The 18,023-nt window shown below is 42.2% G+C and overlaps 1 protein-coding gene across 9 annotated transcripts in view; it reads right to left on the bottom strand.

The window, feature by feature from the left end:
* Positions 1–18,023, bottom strand: part of ccser1 (coiled-coil serine-rich protein 1) — a 1,304,709-nt gene that overhangs the window by 845,858 nt on the left and 440,828 nt on the right. The window lies entirely within an intron of this gene.

Genomic DNA, 18,023 nt, shown 5'->3' with positions numbered 1-18,023 from the left:
AGGGCTAGGAAGGTTAAAATATGAGGACAGGTTGTATAGATTAGCTTGTATTCCCTTGAATTTGGTAAATTGAGGGGGAGTTAATCAAAGTGTTTAAAATGATAAAGGGATGAGACAGAGAGAATCTATTTCCTCTGGTTGGAGAGAGTCCAAGGGGGCACAACCTGAATATTATAGCTAGCCCATTCGGGAGGGAAATCAGGAAACACTTTTTCACATTGTTACGACCAGGTGAGAAAGGGGTTTAGGGGTTCCCTCTCAGCCTTTTTGTGGTTTGACCATAGCAGGGCTTAATTTTTTTGAAACACTGTGTTTTTAGCTTCCCCTTAGTGAATCCTTGTTCCCTGCTCTCCAATTATAATGGCAAAGAAATAAATCAGACAGGTTTTCTTAGATTTAAAAAAGAAAGGTAGAAGTTTATTAACCTTAAAACTTTAATTTGGTTAAAACTACTATGAATATGCGACACGACCATGCTAGCATGCATACATGATGAACACACATGCAGATAGAGACAGAAAAGGAGAAAGAATCAAGGGGAAAGGTTTGAAGCAATAACTGGAGTTCATTTACTGTCTTTTGAGTTCCATGTAAAGTCTTTGATTGCAATTCAATCTTGCCATCTCGTTGGGGCCCAGTCACACTTTCAAACTTATTTCGATGGTTTTCTGTCTTCTTGAAATCCAGTTCCAGTCTCTTCTTTTCGTGAGAGAGAGACAGCCAGGGAGATGCTGTCTTCCTTCAAGTTCAGTTGCAGTCTGATCTCAACCTGTTCTATGAACACAATTCAAACCAAAACTGGGCCAGCAAGCCAGTCATCTGACTAGCTCTTCCTGTTTGGAACAACCTGCCCGACGTGGTTTTGTGGATTCTTTCAATTTTAGTAGACATCCTCACTAGGGGGTTGGAATGCTGACCTTCACACACTCAATGTCTTTTGATCAAAGTCCATTTGGTTAATTGAATCAGGGAGCAGTTCCATTGTCTTCTTCAGGCAACTGTCTCTTAGAATGCAAATGTTTCCAGCCACTGTCCTTTTAGAATGCAGGTGCAGCCATGTCTTCAGTCCAGTAAGAGTTTAAAATTAATGTTCCATATGACAAAATGAATATGCCTCACTCTTGGCAGGTGTGGTTTTCCTCACAACATGAAGTTTAGTGTATATGTGGAATTCTCTCACCCACAGGGCTGTGGATGCAGTGAAACAATTGGAACTTTCACGACAGAGACTGATAGATTTTCTTGGGTAAGGATATCAAAGGATATGGAGCAAATGCGGGTAAATGGAGTCAAGATACATATCAGCCATGATCCAAGAGAATGCTGGAACAGGCTTGATGGGCTGAATGGCCTCTTCCTGTTCCTATGTTCCAGCACTGTATCTGCCCAGGTATCCAGGAGAGGAACCAACATTCAGTTTAAATATAAGCATCTTGTGACGATTATTTGTAACCTGTTTGAATTTACAAGATACATTTTCATTATATTGATCAGTATTTGAAAACTATTTCTCTGCCTGCCTTCTTCTAATTGGGTACTCTATGTGGCGCTATCAGAGAAAGAAAGACATGTGTAACCTGTTCTGAGGCCCGGGAAGGCAGTGGGTGGGGGGGGGGGGGGGGGGGTGGCAAGGTTTCTACTACTGTATCTGCAAATCTCACTCATAGAAGCAATAAGTCACTGGCTGGAGTAGGAAATGCAACAGTCTCACTGGGCAGGGGACAGAGAGCTGCACTCAGACCAGAGACTGCTTGATGCTGATGCTGGAAGCCTGAATGAAAAATGTTCCGTTCCCAGCCTCAACATCCTTCAGGAAAAAAAATGGTTAATTGTGGCCACTGCTTCATTAATCTGTTCTGCCACCTTCAAAGATTTTTGCACTAACACCACCACCCCCCCCCCCCCCCCCACCACCCAGGTCTCTTTGTTCTTGCACCCCCTTTAAAACTGTACCATTTAGCTTGCATTGACTCTCCTCATTCTGCCAAACAAAATGTATTACCTCATTTTTCATTGTTAATTTTATCTGGCACATGTCCGCCCGTTTCACCAGCCTGTTAATAACTTCTTGAACGCAACACTATCTTCCTCACAATTTACTATAATTTCAAGTTTCGTGTCATGTCCACATTTCAATATTGTTCCCTGTACCTCCAAGTCATTAATATATAGCAAAAACAGCAGTGATCCGAGTAGTGAACCCTGGGGAGCATCTCCCTCCAGTTCAAAAAAAATGCGATTCACCACAGCTCTCTGTTTTCTGTCCCTTAGCCGAGCTTGCATCCATGCTAATACTGTCCCTTTTATCCTATGAGTTTCAATTTTGATAACGAGATTATGTGGTACTTTGTCAAACATCTTTGAAAGTCCATATACACAAACATTAACTGCACTGCCCTCACCCACACTCTCTGTTACCTCATCAAAAAAACTCAACCATGTTAGTCAAACGTGAGTTGCCGTTAACAAATCTGCACTGGCTTTTCTGTGTTTGTCCAAGTGACTGTTAATTTTCTCCTGGGTTATTGTTTCTAAAAGCTTCCCCACCACCGAGTTTACACTGATTGGCTCGTAATTGCCAGGTTTATCCTTACACCCTTTTTTAAGCAAGGGTGTAACATTTGCAACCCTCTAGTCATATATCTAATAAGGATTGGACAGCACCTCCACAATTTGAGGAACTTAGTTACAGAGATAGATTGGAGAAGTTGGGACTGTTTTCCTTGGAGAAGAGGTTAAGAGGAATTTTGATAGAGGTATTCAAAATTATGAGGGACCTGGACAGAGTAGAGAGGGAGAAACTGTTCCCATTGGTGGAAGGATCGAGAACTAGAGGGCACAGATTTAGGTTAATTAGCAAACAAAGCAATGGCGACATGAGAAAAAGCTTTTTCATGCAGCGAGTGGTCAGGATCTGGCATGCACTACCTGAGAGTGTAGTGGAGGCAGGTTTGATCAAGGCATTCAGAGGGAATTGCTGGAGGTGACCATCCTGGTGGCCGAGGAGTGTCGCTGGAGCCATGCCTCAGGTCGATCAGGGCAGGAGGTGTCTCGCAGGGTGGAGGTTGCGGAGGGGGACGGATGTCGGCAGCAAGGGCAGGAAGTTGACCCTCAGCGTCACCCCACCACCACCCCCCCGAAGCCTGGTCCCTTGTTCAGGCACTGTGTCTTTGAACAAGGGACCCCATGCCACCCCCAACCTCGGAGCCAGGAGGCAGCCCACAAAGTTTTTCCTACCATGCTTCCCGTGCGACAACAGGGCCACCACCACAAGGCTCTTTATTGGGGGTTAATTACCCACTTTAGGGACTCAATTGGCAGCGGGGCAGGAAGGTCGTTCACAGGCCTTCCCACACCGGACTAAATTTCGACAGAGGCGGGATGGTGGCGGGAACCCCACCCGACCCCCACCACCATCCCACATGATTTCATGCTCTCGCCACCTCCGAACTTGCCACAAGCGAGAGCATAAATTTCCACCCAAAGAGTCTGCAAAGGGATAGAGAGAGGTTAAGTGAGTGGACAAAAATTTGGCAGATAGAATATAATGTGGGATGTGAGGTTGTCCACATCGGTGGGAAGAATAGAAAAGCAGAATATTATTTACATGGAGAGAGACTGCAGGATAGAGGGATCTGGATGTCCTTGCATATGAATCACAAAAAGTTAGCATGCAGGTTCTAGCAAATAATTAGGAAGGCAAATGGAATGTTGGCCTTTATTGCAAGGGGGATGGGTATAAAAGTAGTGAAGTCTTGCTACAACTGTACAGGGCGCTGGTGTATTGGTCTCCTTAATTAAGAAGGATTAAACGTGCATTGGAAACAGTTCAGAGAAAGTCCGCTAGGCTGATTCCTGGGATCAAGGGGCTGTCAAGTGAGGAAAGGTTGAGCAGGTTTGGCCTATAGTCACTGGAGTTTACAAAAATGAGAGGTGATCTTATTGAAACATATAAAGTTATGAGGGGGTTTGACAGGGTAGATACTGAGAGGATGCTTCCCCACGAGGGGAATCTAAAACTAGGGGGCATGGTTTAAAAATAAGGGGTCTCCCATTTGAAATGAAGATGAGGAGGAATTTCTTCCCTCAGAGGGTCGTCAATCTTTGGAATTCACTACTCCAGAGAACAACGGAGGCTGGGTCATTGAATATATTCAAGACTGAGCTAGACATATTTTTGATCTAAAAGGGAGTCAGGGATTATGGGGAGGGGCAGGCAGGAAAGTGGAGTTGAGGCCACAATCAGAGCAGCCATGATCTTATTCAACTGCAGAGCAGGCTCAAGGGGTCAAATGGCCTACTCCTACTTCTTATGATGATCTTATATAAACCAATCTGTTATTTGACTTTTAACTGCAACTACGATCAAGATTTCCTAACCTTATCCACTATAAATCTAGATCGCCCACCTTTTCAGCACAGTGTACGACAGATCTATTTGACAAATATTCCCACTCTTCTGGTTATTTCTTCCTATACTACCATCTTTCCACATACGCGCATTGAACTACATTTGCTATGTACCATTGTAGTGCAATTGGATCCTGTGTAACGAACCACATACGCTGATATTGTGTCCTGTAACAATTTTCTCATTGCTCCAAGAGGTGTCTGCTAGCAATTCCACTTTCTTTGTTCTTTCACTGAAATACTTCATGTAACTACCAATATCGTATATCCTCATTGTTCTCTCAATAAACTGGGGACTCGTGACAATTTATGAGGTCAGTCACTGCACTCTAAAGTAATCAAGCCAGTTTTCAACTATCATGGTGGGACCAGCACAAGCACTCGAGACAAGGAAGAATTGTTTGCAAGTTTCTTCAGCCAAAAGTGCTGCCTGATCCATCATAGCCTTTCTACCATCGACAAATCCGAAGTTGAGCCACTCATCTGCGTGGCAACAACACTCAAGAAGTTCTCCACCACCCAGGACAGAACAGTTTCACTGGTGCGCCTGCCAGTGGAGTCAATCACTTCGCCCTCCACTGCTTCACAATGTGGCTGCTGTGTGTACGGTCTACAGGATCCATGACCACAACTCATCAAGGCTGCTTCAACAGCATCCCACTCCCCTGTGACCTCTGCCACCAACAAGAAGTGGGAACACCATTGCTTCCAAATTAAACACCCGAGTTGAAGATGCCTTGCTACTCCTTCATTCTGGCTGCATCAGAATCCTGGAATTCCCCATCAAACACCATTGTGACATTGTTATCGCCACAAGGCCTTCAGTGGTTCAGGTAGAAGGTCCAACACCAGGGCAACTAGTGCTGGGCAAAAAATGCAGCAATGCCCGTATATCCCAAGAACAAATACTTTTTTTAAAAAATTGAATGTTTTCTGGTTAGTTCTTTGACAACTTAATAATTTTCTAACAACTACAGAAAAAGCCAAGATTAATTTCTGAATGTGCACCTTTATTTAATATATGCACTGTATTGAGAAATATAATGTCTTGTACATGAATACATATTCCATTGTGTGTTTATTTAATTTTGCATGAATCTTCATTGCACTGAACAGTAGATCTCTACTAGACGACTCGATAATTACAAGATAATCTTACCAAGCTGATGGCAACCCCTTTGCCTTGTATCTTCAATAGCAACATTCACACAATGTAACGAAAATGGGAAGCAAGGCAATCTGTTAACACTGCTTCAAAAGCAATGACTTCAAACTTCACTGTTGTGTCATACCAGTAAAATGAATAAAGCACATTTGCCTTTACATCAGAGAATTTCTCATAGTGTACCAGAAATGTATGATAGCACCTTTTCTAAAATCTGTTAAGAGCCTCAGGCATGTAATCATGTGTACCTCCAGTGCTAAATTATGAAATCAGTAACACTTTTCATCTTACACCATCACCTACCACCACTTCTATCTATGTCCTTTGCAAATCCAATTAAGGCATGCAGAGAATCTTGAGAGAACACATTGCTGTAAAATACAAGTTAACCATGTACCATAATATAATCATTTGAACATTATAGTCAGATGTCTTAAACAGACTACACAGATAGTAATTAATGGATGCTCATACACTGAATGCATTGAAAGCCTATTCATCCGGTGTGAATCATAGAAATTCTGGCCTTGATCTATGCCAATGAAAATACAATAGGCAGAGACCTCTTCTACCCAAAGTTTTTCACAAGAGTTAAAGCGGAGAGCTGCAGGGGAAGTGCCAGTTTTCTGTGGTTGAGTTAAAGAGATTGAAGGGCAAGACTGTGGACTGTGTAGAAGATTCAGCTTTGTGGATATCATCCAGACGACTGGATGTGTAAACCTTTGATCTCATAGTTTAAAGTAAGACAGGCCAGTTGTCCTCTGGATTGGGAAGATTTGGCTTCTGTGGAGTATTTATAAAATGAGGACACAACTGAATTGAAAGAGTCTTGTTGATCGTCCTATGTGGTGTTATTCACCTGTTCACCAGCTATCACTGTGCTATTCGTATCCTTGTGACTTTGAAGCATAGTTCAATAAAGTTCGTCGAGAATTTTTGTAATCCTATACCTTTGTCAGTGTCATTATTTATTCTATTCGAGTCTAAATCCTTAGCAAATGGAATGTGTGCGTGGGGTCGTACAGGCAGTGGGATGGGGGTATAGGAAATGTTATTGATCACGCACACTGATTGATCATGCAAGGATAGAGCTTATCACTGACCCCAGCGATATCATGCACGAGGGGAGAGTGAGGGTCAGTCCTGGATATAAGGGGGTCCCTTTTCCTTTATCTGACACTGCAGTCAAGATAGCCTGGCTAGCTATTGGAAGAAGATCCCTCCTGAATGACTGATGATCGATCAGTGGGGACTTGGTGAGATTAAAAGCACAGACTAGGGGACGGTCTGTGGGTATCTTTTGTAACATTGATTTTACAGTAATATTCACTGGGATTTTAGTTTTTTTTTTACTGGAATTCTATGTAATCTAACCCATGTGCAATCTTTAATCTTGTAGTGCATGTTCAATTTTATTATAAAGCCATATGGAGTAAAGCGAAAGGTACTCCAACGGACTCACAAATGTTGGCATTTATTTTCTTATTGGGTCGAATCCGTATTCAGTAGGACTAGACCTGTAAATAAATGTTTTTAAGTTAGAACTATAAAACCATAGAAAAATTACAGCACAGAAGGAGGCCATTCAGCCCATCGTGTCTGTGCCGGCTGAAGAAAGAAAACTAGCTGCCCAATCTAATCCCACCTTCCAGCACCTGGTCCATCGCCTTGCCGATTACAGCACTTCAGGTGCATGTCCAGATACCTTTTCAAAGAATTGAGGGTTTCTGCCTCCACCACCATTCCTGGCAGTGAATTCCAGACACCCATCACCCTCTGGGTGAAAAATTTTTTCCTCATGTCCCCTCTAATCCTTCTACCAATCACCTTGTGCCCCCCTGGTAATTGACCTCTCCGCCAGGGGAAACAGGTCCTTCCTGTCTACTCTATCTAGTCCCCTCATAATTTTGTACACCTCAATTAAGTCACCCCTCAGCCACCTCTGTTCTAAGGAAAACAACCCAAGACTATCCAATCTTTCCTCACAGCTGCAACTTTCAAGCCCTGGCAACATTCTTGTAAATTTCCTCTGTACTCTCTCCAGAGAAATTATGTCCTTCCTGTAATGTGGTGACCAGAACTGTATGCAATACTCCAGCTGTGGCCCAACCAGCGTTTTATACAGTTCCAGCATTACATCCCTGCTTTTGTATTCTATACCTCGGCCAATAAAGGAAAGCATTCCATATGCCTTCTTCACCACTTTATCTACCTGTCCTGCCACCTTCAGGGACCTGTGGACATGCACTCCAAGGTCTCTCACTTCTTCTACCCCTCTCAATATCATCTCGTTTATTGTGTATTCCCTCCCTTTATTTGCCCTCCCCAAATGCATTACCTCACACTTCTCCAGACTGAATTCTATCTGCCACTTTTCCGCCCACTCAACCAAACCATTGATATCATTATGGAGTCTACAAGTATCCTCTTCACTATCAACTACACAGCCAAATTTTTGTGTCATCGTCAAATTTTTGTGTCATCAGCAAATTTCCCAATCATGCCTCCCACATTTCAGCCCAAATCATTAATATATACCACAAACAGCAAGGGACCCAACACTGAGCCCTGTGGAACGCCACTGGAATCCGCTTTCCATTCACAAAAACATCCGCCGACTACTACCCTTTGTTTCCTGTCCCTGAACCAATTCTGGATCCAACCTGCCACATTCCCCTGAATCCCATGGGCTTTCATTTTATTGACCAGTCTGCCATAGAGTCACAGAGTCGTACAGCATAGAAACAGGGCCCTTCGGCCCACCGCGTCCATGCCAACCATAATGCCTATCTATACTAATCCCACCTGCCTGCATTAATTCCATATCCCTCTCTGCCTTGTTCATTCAAGTACCTGTCCAGATGCCTCTTAAATGTTGCTACTGTTCCTGCCTCCACCACCTCCTCAGGCAGCTCATTCCAGATACCCACTATTCTTTGTGTGAAAAATTTACCCCTTTGATCCCCTTTAAACCTCCTCCCTCTCACCTTAAATCTATGCCCTCTAGTTTTAGTCACCCCTACCATGGGAAACAGACTCTGGCTATCTACCTTATCTATGCCTCTCATAATTTTATATACCTCTATCATGTCCCCTCTCAGCCTCCTTTGCTCCAGGGAAAACAGACCCAGCCTATCCAATCTCTCTTTATAACTCAAGCCCTCCAAACCAGGCAACATCCTTGTGAATCTTTTCTGCACCCTATCTAGCTTAATCACATCTTTCCTGTAGTGCAGCAACCAGAACTGTACACAGTACTCCAAATGCGGCCTAACCAACGTTATGTACAACTGTAACATGACGTCCCAAGTCTTGTACTCAATGCCTCGGCCGATGAAGGCAAGCATGCCGTACGCCTTCTTCACCACCCTGTCTACCCGTGTTGCCACTTTCAGGGAACTATGTATTTGCACCCCAAGGTCTCTCTGCTCAACAACACTCCCCAGGACACTGTATATGTCCTGCCCTGGTTTAACTTCCCAAAATTCACAATGCGGGACCTTGTCAAATGCCTTACTAAAATCTATGTAGACTGAGATGTCGGTAGCTTCACTTGTTTTCATAAACAACATTCACTCTCCTGTATTGTTACTTTGGCTTTAAAATTACATCTGGCATTATCATATCTAAGTGGTGTTCAGTGCTGTTATGTAATCCCAAGTGTCAAACATCACTAAATCACCAAGTGCTACCATCCAGTAAGTTTAGGTAAGTAAGTCAACTTAATATTGTAGTACTTTTTTTACAGCATTAAGCATATATATATAAAATTCAGGTATATTCAGTACTGTTTAACACTTCTTGTTTTCAAAAGAAATATGTGGCAATGATTTGGAAATGTACGTGGTATAAAACACTTCACCAGTTGGTAAAACTATTGGGATTCGTTACTTTGATGGTGTTTTAAGATTTATAATATATTAGTTGTACATCGTTGTTAGCAAGATTAAGGCACACTTCAAAGAATACGAACATAACCAACTTCGATTCACACAGTGCTCCTCCCATACAAGAGCTCCACAGAGTTTTTTTCAAGGCACAGAGTTAGGCATCAAGCAGGAAAATAAAAAGCTATGGAGAGGAGGAGACCACCAACGACAGGGCAAAGAGTTTTCAGTCCATTCAACTATTTTAGTGGCCTCCATAACACATGGAAAGCCACCTTTAACACATGTAAGGAGGCAGAGATAGCAGATTTGTGTAATGATAGACTGAGGCACACTGAAAGGGTAGCTCATTTATGCATTACAATATAATCAATCACCAGTTGTAAAATCTGGCACTATTGTTTGTTTTCATGAGATGGCAGGTTTGAAAAAGATGTACAACAGTTACGAGATTTTAGCAGGATCAAACGCGTGTTCACAGTGATCCCAGGCTGACGGCTTTGAACTTTCCCCTTGATGGACCTGTTTTCATTGTGTTAAACTGTAAAACTGATAAATTCTCTCATGTTCCTGTCAATTTACAGCACAGATCCTATTGCTGTGGTAACCCACCTTGATCAACCTAAAAATGGCACTCTTCATCAGGACTAGGTTCCAGATTGCAACCTGCTCTAACCTCACACACTGCTGCCAGTCGATGCTAAACAGCAAATGCTGTCACTGATGATATTGGCTGGAGGCTTCCCCCAGCAGTCTCCCATCCAGAGCTGGTGCAACAAGAACATGCATTTACATAGTGCCTTTAACATAGTAAAACATTCCAAGGCAATTCACATGAGTGTTATCAGACAAAACTTGACACCAAGCCACATAAGGCACTGTTAGGACAGGTGACCTAAAGCTTGGTCAAAGAGGAAGGTTTTATGGAGTGTCCTAAAGGAGGAGTGAAAGGTAGAGAGGAGGAAAGGTTTAGGGAGGGAATTCCAGATCTTAGGGCTTAAGCAGCGAAAGGTACAGCCGTCAATAGAAAGGTGAAGTAACTGAGAGTTGCACAAGAGCCAGAATTGGAAGAATGCAGAATTTTCAGAGTTGTAGGGCTAGAGGAGTTTACAGAGAAAGGGAGCGGATAGGTCATAGAGGTTTGTAGCAGATAGGTGTGGCAGCTGCAGACAAGCAGATTGGAAAAGAAGGATGCAGGGTGCTGGCTCGGTCATTCAGATGCTGCCCTGTGGGCTGAGCAATGCTAATTAATCACATGCATGTGGTTGTGCTGTCATGGCCTTGCCTTCCACCTTCCCCTTGTTCTAGTCTTATTTAAATGGTGCTCATCTGCAAGATCTTTCAGTACTGAGGAGAGGTCCACATGTAAAATATATCTGTTCTCTCCACAGACCCTGCTTGACCGAATGGCTATTTCCAGTATTTACTTTCTACGTGATGACTGCTATAGCCACTATTGGTCCAATGAAGAAGGCATGAGACATTCAGAGAAAAGGAACAGAGCTGGAGTCTCAAAGCCAATACTGGTTATCCTTAAAAATGCTCTGTAGCCTGCAAACCATATGCCAGCAGTTGAGCTGAACTTGCTTAAAGCAAGGGAGGTATGGGAAGTCATTCAAATCTGATGGATAATAGCACCCCTAGTATTAAAACTAGACAGCAGTAACCTCTGCCAAGTCAGTGCCTATGTATTAAGGCAAAAGTATAAGGCATTTGCCAAAACTCAGCCAAATGTGGAAACAGAAGACAACAATTTTATATTCAAGGTAAGTACAAACTATGAAGTAAAAGCAATCGATAACAAATGGCAGAAAGATTAAGATGATTTGAAATTGAACATCAGCAGGAGCTCTCTTTGGGCACAGCCTTTGACAGCCGTCTCTCCAGCATGACCTCCAGATAGGAGAGAACCAACTGTGAAATGGGGAAGAAGTTTAAAAGTCTGAGGGAACCGTATTTAACGCATTGGGCTAAGAGCAGAGTTATCAGCGGGGTACGACATCGAGATAACAATATCACATGAAGTCCGTCTTTGAAGTTACAGCAAACATTCAATCTATATTCAACAAGACAGCAGTATTAATATGTGATGAGAACTGTATAGTCTCAGTTTTGAATGTTCTAAAGTTAGCGCCAGTCTCCATCCATCAGCTTGTCAGATTTCAGCAACATAGGTGAGATTGAGACTGAATTACAGACAGACAAAGATAAATGAATGGCACTTCTGCTATTTGGCAGTAAAGGGACATAATGGATAACAACATAAGAAAACAAATCTATTTTATGTGACATCACAAAAAATGGATTCCTGGAAATACAATGTCACAAAATGCATCAATGTTGTATTAATTATTTATCCAATGTATCAAGTTAGGTCGTGCTCTGAGCCTGAAGGAAATGTTGACGTACAAGTGAACCAAGGGTTGCTGACATTTCCTTATTAGGCTGACCCTATGCCTAAAACTTTGGGGAGATGTTGATTACTTTACTTGGAGCCTGACTCACGCTGTACCAGAACTGAGAAGTTATAGAAATCAGGAAAGATCGAACTGTCTGGGATTCTTTGCTCCAGAAAAGAAAAGGCTGAGGGGTTGACATAGATCGGGGGTCGCCAACCTTTTCTTTAGTGAGAACTACTTCTGATAAAGGAAAAACATATAAGCCACCACCAGCGCTCCCCCCACCCACCACCCCCCCCGCCCTCAACCACTGGATCTGCCCCCCAGCTTGCTTTGCACCCCCGCACCCCCACCCCCCCCTCAACACCCTGCTCATTCCCCCCTCCGCTCGCTCATCCTGTTGTGAAATCAGTGGGCGTGGTGACGTCAGTGTACAGTGACATTAGGATGGGTTGCGCCGGTAGGATGACGTGGACGATTGGACTGCATTGTCAGGAGCTTTATGTGTGCTACTCAAAGGCCGACGTGAGCTATCAGCAGATTGCTATCAATGTCTTGATGATCCCTGACATAGGTGGAGGTCTTTAAGTTTATGAAAGGGTTTGATAGGGCAGATGTAGAGCTGTTTCCACTAGTGAAGGAGACAAATGCTAGGGGTCATAAATAGAAGATAGGCACAAATAAATCCAGTAAGGAATTCAGGAGAAACACCTTTACTCAAAGAGTGACCAGAAAGAGGAACTTGCAACCACAGGGAGTGATTGAGATGAATAGTATAGATACATTTAAGGGGAAGCTGGATAAACACATGATGGAGAAGGGAGTAGAAGGATATGTTGATGGGATCAGATGAAGAGAGATGGAAGAAGGCTCAATTGGAGCATAAACCAGTTGGGCTGAATGGCCTATTTCTTTGCTGTAACTACCATGTAATTCCATGTATTGGAACCATAGAACCAGAGAAAAATTACAGTACAGAGGCAGGCCATTCAGCCCACTTAATGCTGCCCAAAATGATAAAAGTTATTCTATTCTCTAAAACTCACATCCCATCATCTAATGAATTCAAAGAAAAACAAACTATCGTATTTTTTTTTTTAAATCCTTACTTTATGATTTGCTAAAATTTTGAAAGTGATTAAAACAGGTTTCAGCCAGAGGTCACAGTTCATGTAGGAACTAACGGTGTTGACAGGAGTAGGTTCGAAGCTCAGCAAAGGGATTTTGAGGAATTAAGTTCCAAACTGAGGAGCAAAACCTTCAGGGTAGTAATCTCTGGAATTATTCCCAGTGTCTTGTGCTGGACCAGAAAGAGAGAAAACTAGGACTGCTGACGTGTGGTTGAAAGGATGGTGCAGAAGGGAGGGTTTAGATTCCTGTGACGATAGGCCTGCCTTTGGGGCCAGGAAATGCAGTTAAAGCGCTGGGAGTGAAAATCCACATATCAAGACAAAACATGTGAGAAGAACACCAACCAGCTCCAGGGGCTAGGTGGGGACGACTGCCCAAACAAGTGTTTTAACCATGAATGTACTTACCATAAGAAATAAAATAAGTGAGTTATTTGACCAGTGAAAATCAGTGAAATAGTAAAAGAAAAAATTGCTTAAACATAGTGCTTTGTGCAACAATGGGTTCAGCTAGTAGAACAATGTTTAGGTATCAGTCATGGTTCTGTTGGTACTGTTCGAGTCTCTGAATCAGTAGATTTTAAGTTCAAGCTCCTCTTCAGCAGCATGAACACAAAATCCAGACTGACACTTTAGTGCAGTACTGAGGGAGTGCTGCAGTATTGGAGGTGCAGTCTTTAAGATGAGATGTTAAATCAAGTCCTGATCTTCCATCTCAGATGGATACAAGAGATCCCCCGGCACTATTTGCAGAGAAGCAGGGGAGTTCTCCTGATATCGTGGCCAACATTTTTCCTTCAAATAGCACCTAAAACAGATGTTTATTTCATTGCTGTGTGTGGGAGCTTGCTGTGTGCAAATTGGCTCCCACATTTCCTGCATTACAACAGTGGCTATACTTCATTGGCTATAAAGTGCTTTGGAGCATTCGGAGATCATGAATGGCCAGTCTTTCTCTACATGTGTGGAAAAGCTGGTGTCAGTGCAATGATGGAAATAGGAAAAATATTAAGAACTGACTCATTTCTTTCTGTCACGATATAGCCTTTGGTTATTCTGATATTATGGAATATAAAAGCACATTAATACGAATGAACAAAATTTTACAAGAAAAGCACATTTTTGCATACTCAATACTGAACGATTACACAATCTGTTTTGGGGCTTCAAAGTGTTCAACACTTGATACACAATGCCAGGTTTATAGGAACTGTGTTCCTATTTATATTTTCGCAGCATATCTAACTTGCCAAATATATATATATTTTTAAAGCACACAACTGTGTAATCACGACACTACTCAGTGCAAGTGCCAGCACAGCTGTCAATTCAGATGTCAAAACAGTCACAGAATGACACAATGGCTTTTTGTGTGTATGTGTGTTTGCTTGTATCCATGTCAGGTGTAGTACTATATGAGGTTTCTACAAGTGACACAGAACCATAGCTTGTGAGTGACAGTGATTTACAGGAACATTCATTTCTGAAGGCACCTTATACTACAGATGCTGTTACAGGACAAGCCCTTGGTATCAGATGGGAGTGGGATTGGCAGACTGTCAGGGCCTGCTCCAAACAGAGATGATGGAGCTTGGCATGTGCGGGTGTTCTTCTCCATTTGCAAGCACAGAGCTCTGCTCTCCTGATATCTGAATGCCAGGGAAATTTTAATGTGATGAGAGAGCCCAGTGTTCTCTATTGACATGCACAAACAAATTAAAAATTAATTTTGTAAAGCTCATTTGGGAACTTTTTGAAACTTGCCTCTGAATGGAATCGGTGAAAAAACAAAGCAACACGAAACCATCTCCAGGATTTCATTCCTAAGAATTCTTTGGGCGGCTTTTCAGCTAAATTATGCTGCATAGTTTTTTCAATGATGCAAAGCCATTTTGCATCATTGCATACTGTACATTATAATTCGTCCATTATGTATTTCATTTATTGTATATCAAAATCATTTGAAACAAATATGTGACAAATATCAGCCTGTGTCCCAGCCTGCACATTTTTCCGGATACAATTCATACGGACATATGAATTAAGAGCAGGAGTAGGTCACTCGGCCCCTCGAGCACGATCATAGCTGATCTGATTATAACCTCAACTTAACATTCCCGCCTACCCCCAATGACCTTTCACCCCCTTGTTTATCAAGAATCTATCTACCTCTGTCTTAAAAATATTTAAAGACTCTGCTTCCATCGTCTTTTGAGGGAGAGTTCCAAAGACTCAGGACCCTCAGAGAAAAGAATTCTCCTCATCTCTGTCTTAAATGGGCGACCCCTTATCTCAATTCAGATCCTATTAGCATGGGTCCACAGAACAAAACCGCACTTAACTGCCACTAAATTGGTGCAGAAAATAGCACATTAGTGTTCTTCTGTCACTGGGGCTGAGACTGAACATTGGGTCAGTGTACAGAGGGCATTATCTGGTTGTTCCTGCCTTGGGAATGCTTGGTATTGCCATTTGGTGCCTAAAATAGAAAGTGTTTTAGCTCTCAAAACAAATTCTTCACTGTAAGCATCATATTCACATGTTTTGAAAACACATAATATGCAAGCCAAAATCTAAGTGCAGGCTATTCATATGTATGCTTCATACCAGAGTCAGAAGTAATAAATAAAAGACAGACCCCTGGTTTGAACCTGACCTCTGCCAACACAACTTGAGGGTATCCTAAATGACCTTATTACCAATGGGTTAGGAAGAGAAAAATCAATTTGGGCCATGTTTTTAGCCCCCCTCAGTGAATCCTTGTTCACTGCTCCAATTGTAAGGCAAAGAGGTCAGACAGATTTCCTTAGATTTAAACAAAAAAGGTGGAAGTTTATTCATCTTAAACTCATATGCGATAAACACACATGCAGATAGAGACAGAAAAAGTAGAAAAGAATAAACGGGAAAAGTTTGAGGTAATATCAGGATTATAATTACATTCCTTTGAGTTCAATGTGGAGTCTTTGGTTGCCGCTAAATCCTGCCGTTTGTTGGGGCCCAGTTCATGCTTCAACTTGTTTCGACGTCGGAATCTTTTCTCTCGAGGTTTACGTGTCTTCTGTGGGTCTGGTGGCTTGGGAGAAAGCGAGAGAGAGAGACAGCCAGGAGAGCGACTTCCTTGTTAAAGCTTCAGTTGCAAATGCTAGTCTGTTCTGTTCAGTGTGGCACAATTCAAAACTCCAAGTTGGCCAGCAGGTTAGTCATGTGATGAACTGGCTTAACTACTCCGGCGTTTGTGGATTTCGAAGCTCTTGGTGGGGGGTGAGGGGGGGATGGCGGTGATGTAGTGCTGTCTCTTACATCCGACAAGATGTGGATCACCATTGCCCAGCCCAATCTCTGTCAATTGAATTAGTGAACAATTCTTTTGTTTCTCCAAGCACTGTCTCTTAGTATGCAAATGTCCTCCAGCCAAGTGTCTAGTGATCTCTTGTAAAACAAGTAATTTCTTCACTCCAGCAACAGTTTAAAATTAATGTTCATATGACAAAATTAATATGCCTCATTCTTGGCAGGTGGGGTCTGCATGACAGTCGGCTCATCAACATAATCCCACTGTGGGATCTACCCAAGTGCAAAGGGACTGTTTTGTTCCTTTGGTTTAATTGGCAAATGACCCACAACACAGCGGTGAGACTGGTGAAAATGTGATCAAAGGAAAACGGCACCCACAACAATCCTTAGTCTGTACAACTGCATTTAAATTTGATGCATTTATATTAAGATGCGAATCCCAGTTTGACTCTGAGACTGAAGATATCTCAATTAGATCTTATTATGCTGCCACACATCTCACCTTCTAGTCCAACAGAAGAGGCTGAAATATGTCAGAATCATGACGGGAATATTAATAAAGGCCAGCTCACCAAATGGCCTTCTGAAGGCGAGATTGGAAATTCATCTTGGGCTGTCTATGCCATGTTTGCACAGAGCTTAATTGAACTGTAGATGGGCCAGAAGCCACGTGTTGATGGAAGAAACCTTCTATAATTATTTTCTTTTCCCCCTACATTAATGCGCTGAAATCTTATTGCTTAAATATTCAAATCCCTGTAATTAGACAGGTTAAGGAGGAAACAAATTCAATACATACAGTGAAGTATACGTTTCTAATAACGCTTTGCCAAGCAATTGAAAGCTTATGTTCTGCTGATACCATCGCATAATTTCCCACAGAGTAATTAGATTGCCATAGATAAGTATTTAGCTGCTTTATGCACAGTTAGTATATGGAGAAATATATACTTTTAGCACTGTGAACTAATTATACCTGCAGTCATTAATCCACAGGAATTAGAGCCACTTGAATTAACTTAATTATTTCCTCATTAGGTTCCCCCATTATATTTCTAATTGGTCTCACATTCAAGTAACTAACATCTTGCATGTACACATAAAACAATAAAACAAATTCCAGATCATTCCTTCAAATATTCCCCCAAAGTGAGGATGAGGTTTTTGTTAATAATCAGCAAAATCAATTCTGATTGCCGTCATATCGAAATGAGATATCCAGTGATTTAGTTTCAATCAGTGCTGTATTAAAGTCTGAGCTTTACAGTATCTCAGTGTTTGATATTCATTTAGGCAATCACTTGAATATGGAGACTGCAACCAGATAAAAGCTCAAATTGAGTTCTGATGAAGGATCATCAACTTGCACAAGAAGATAAGAAATAGGAGCTGGAGTAGGCCATTTGGCCCATCAAGCCTACTATAAGAGCATGATCGATCTTCTACCTCAACTCTACCTCCCATACTATCCCTATATCCCTTAATTCCCTTAGTACTCAAAGATCTATCGACCTTTGCCTTGAATATACTCAATGACTAAGCATCCACAGCTCTCTGGGGTAGAGAATTCCCAAGATTCACAACCCTTTGAGTGAAGAAATTTCTCCTCATTTCAGTCCTAAATGTCCGACCTCTTATTCTGAGACTGTGGGCTGAATTATCCGGCCCTGTGATGGCGGAGCAGATTGGAAAATAATGGGAGCCATGTTGGGACGGCTCCCTGATGCCTGCACGT

This window comes from Heterodontus francisci, chromosome 1 (genome assembly GCF_036365525.1).
Source record: "Heterodontus francisci isolate sHetFra1 chromosome 1, sHetFra1.hap1, whole genome shotgun sequence".
NCBI classification, from domain to species: Eukaryota; Metazoa; Chordata; class Chondrichthyes; order Heterodontiformes; family Heterodontidae; genus Heterodontus; species Heterodontus francisci.
The sequence above is the reverse complement of the archived record's forward strand: the minus strand, read 5'-3'. Positions and strand labels throughout refer to the sequence as shown.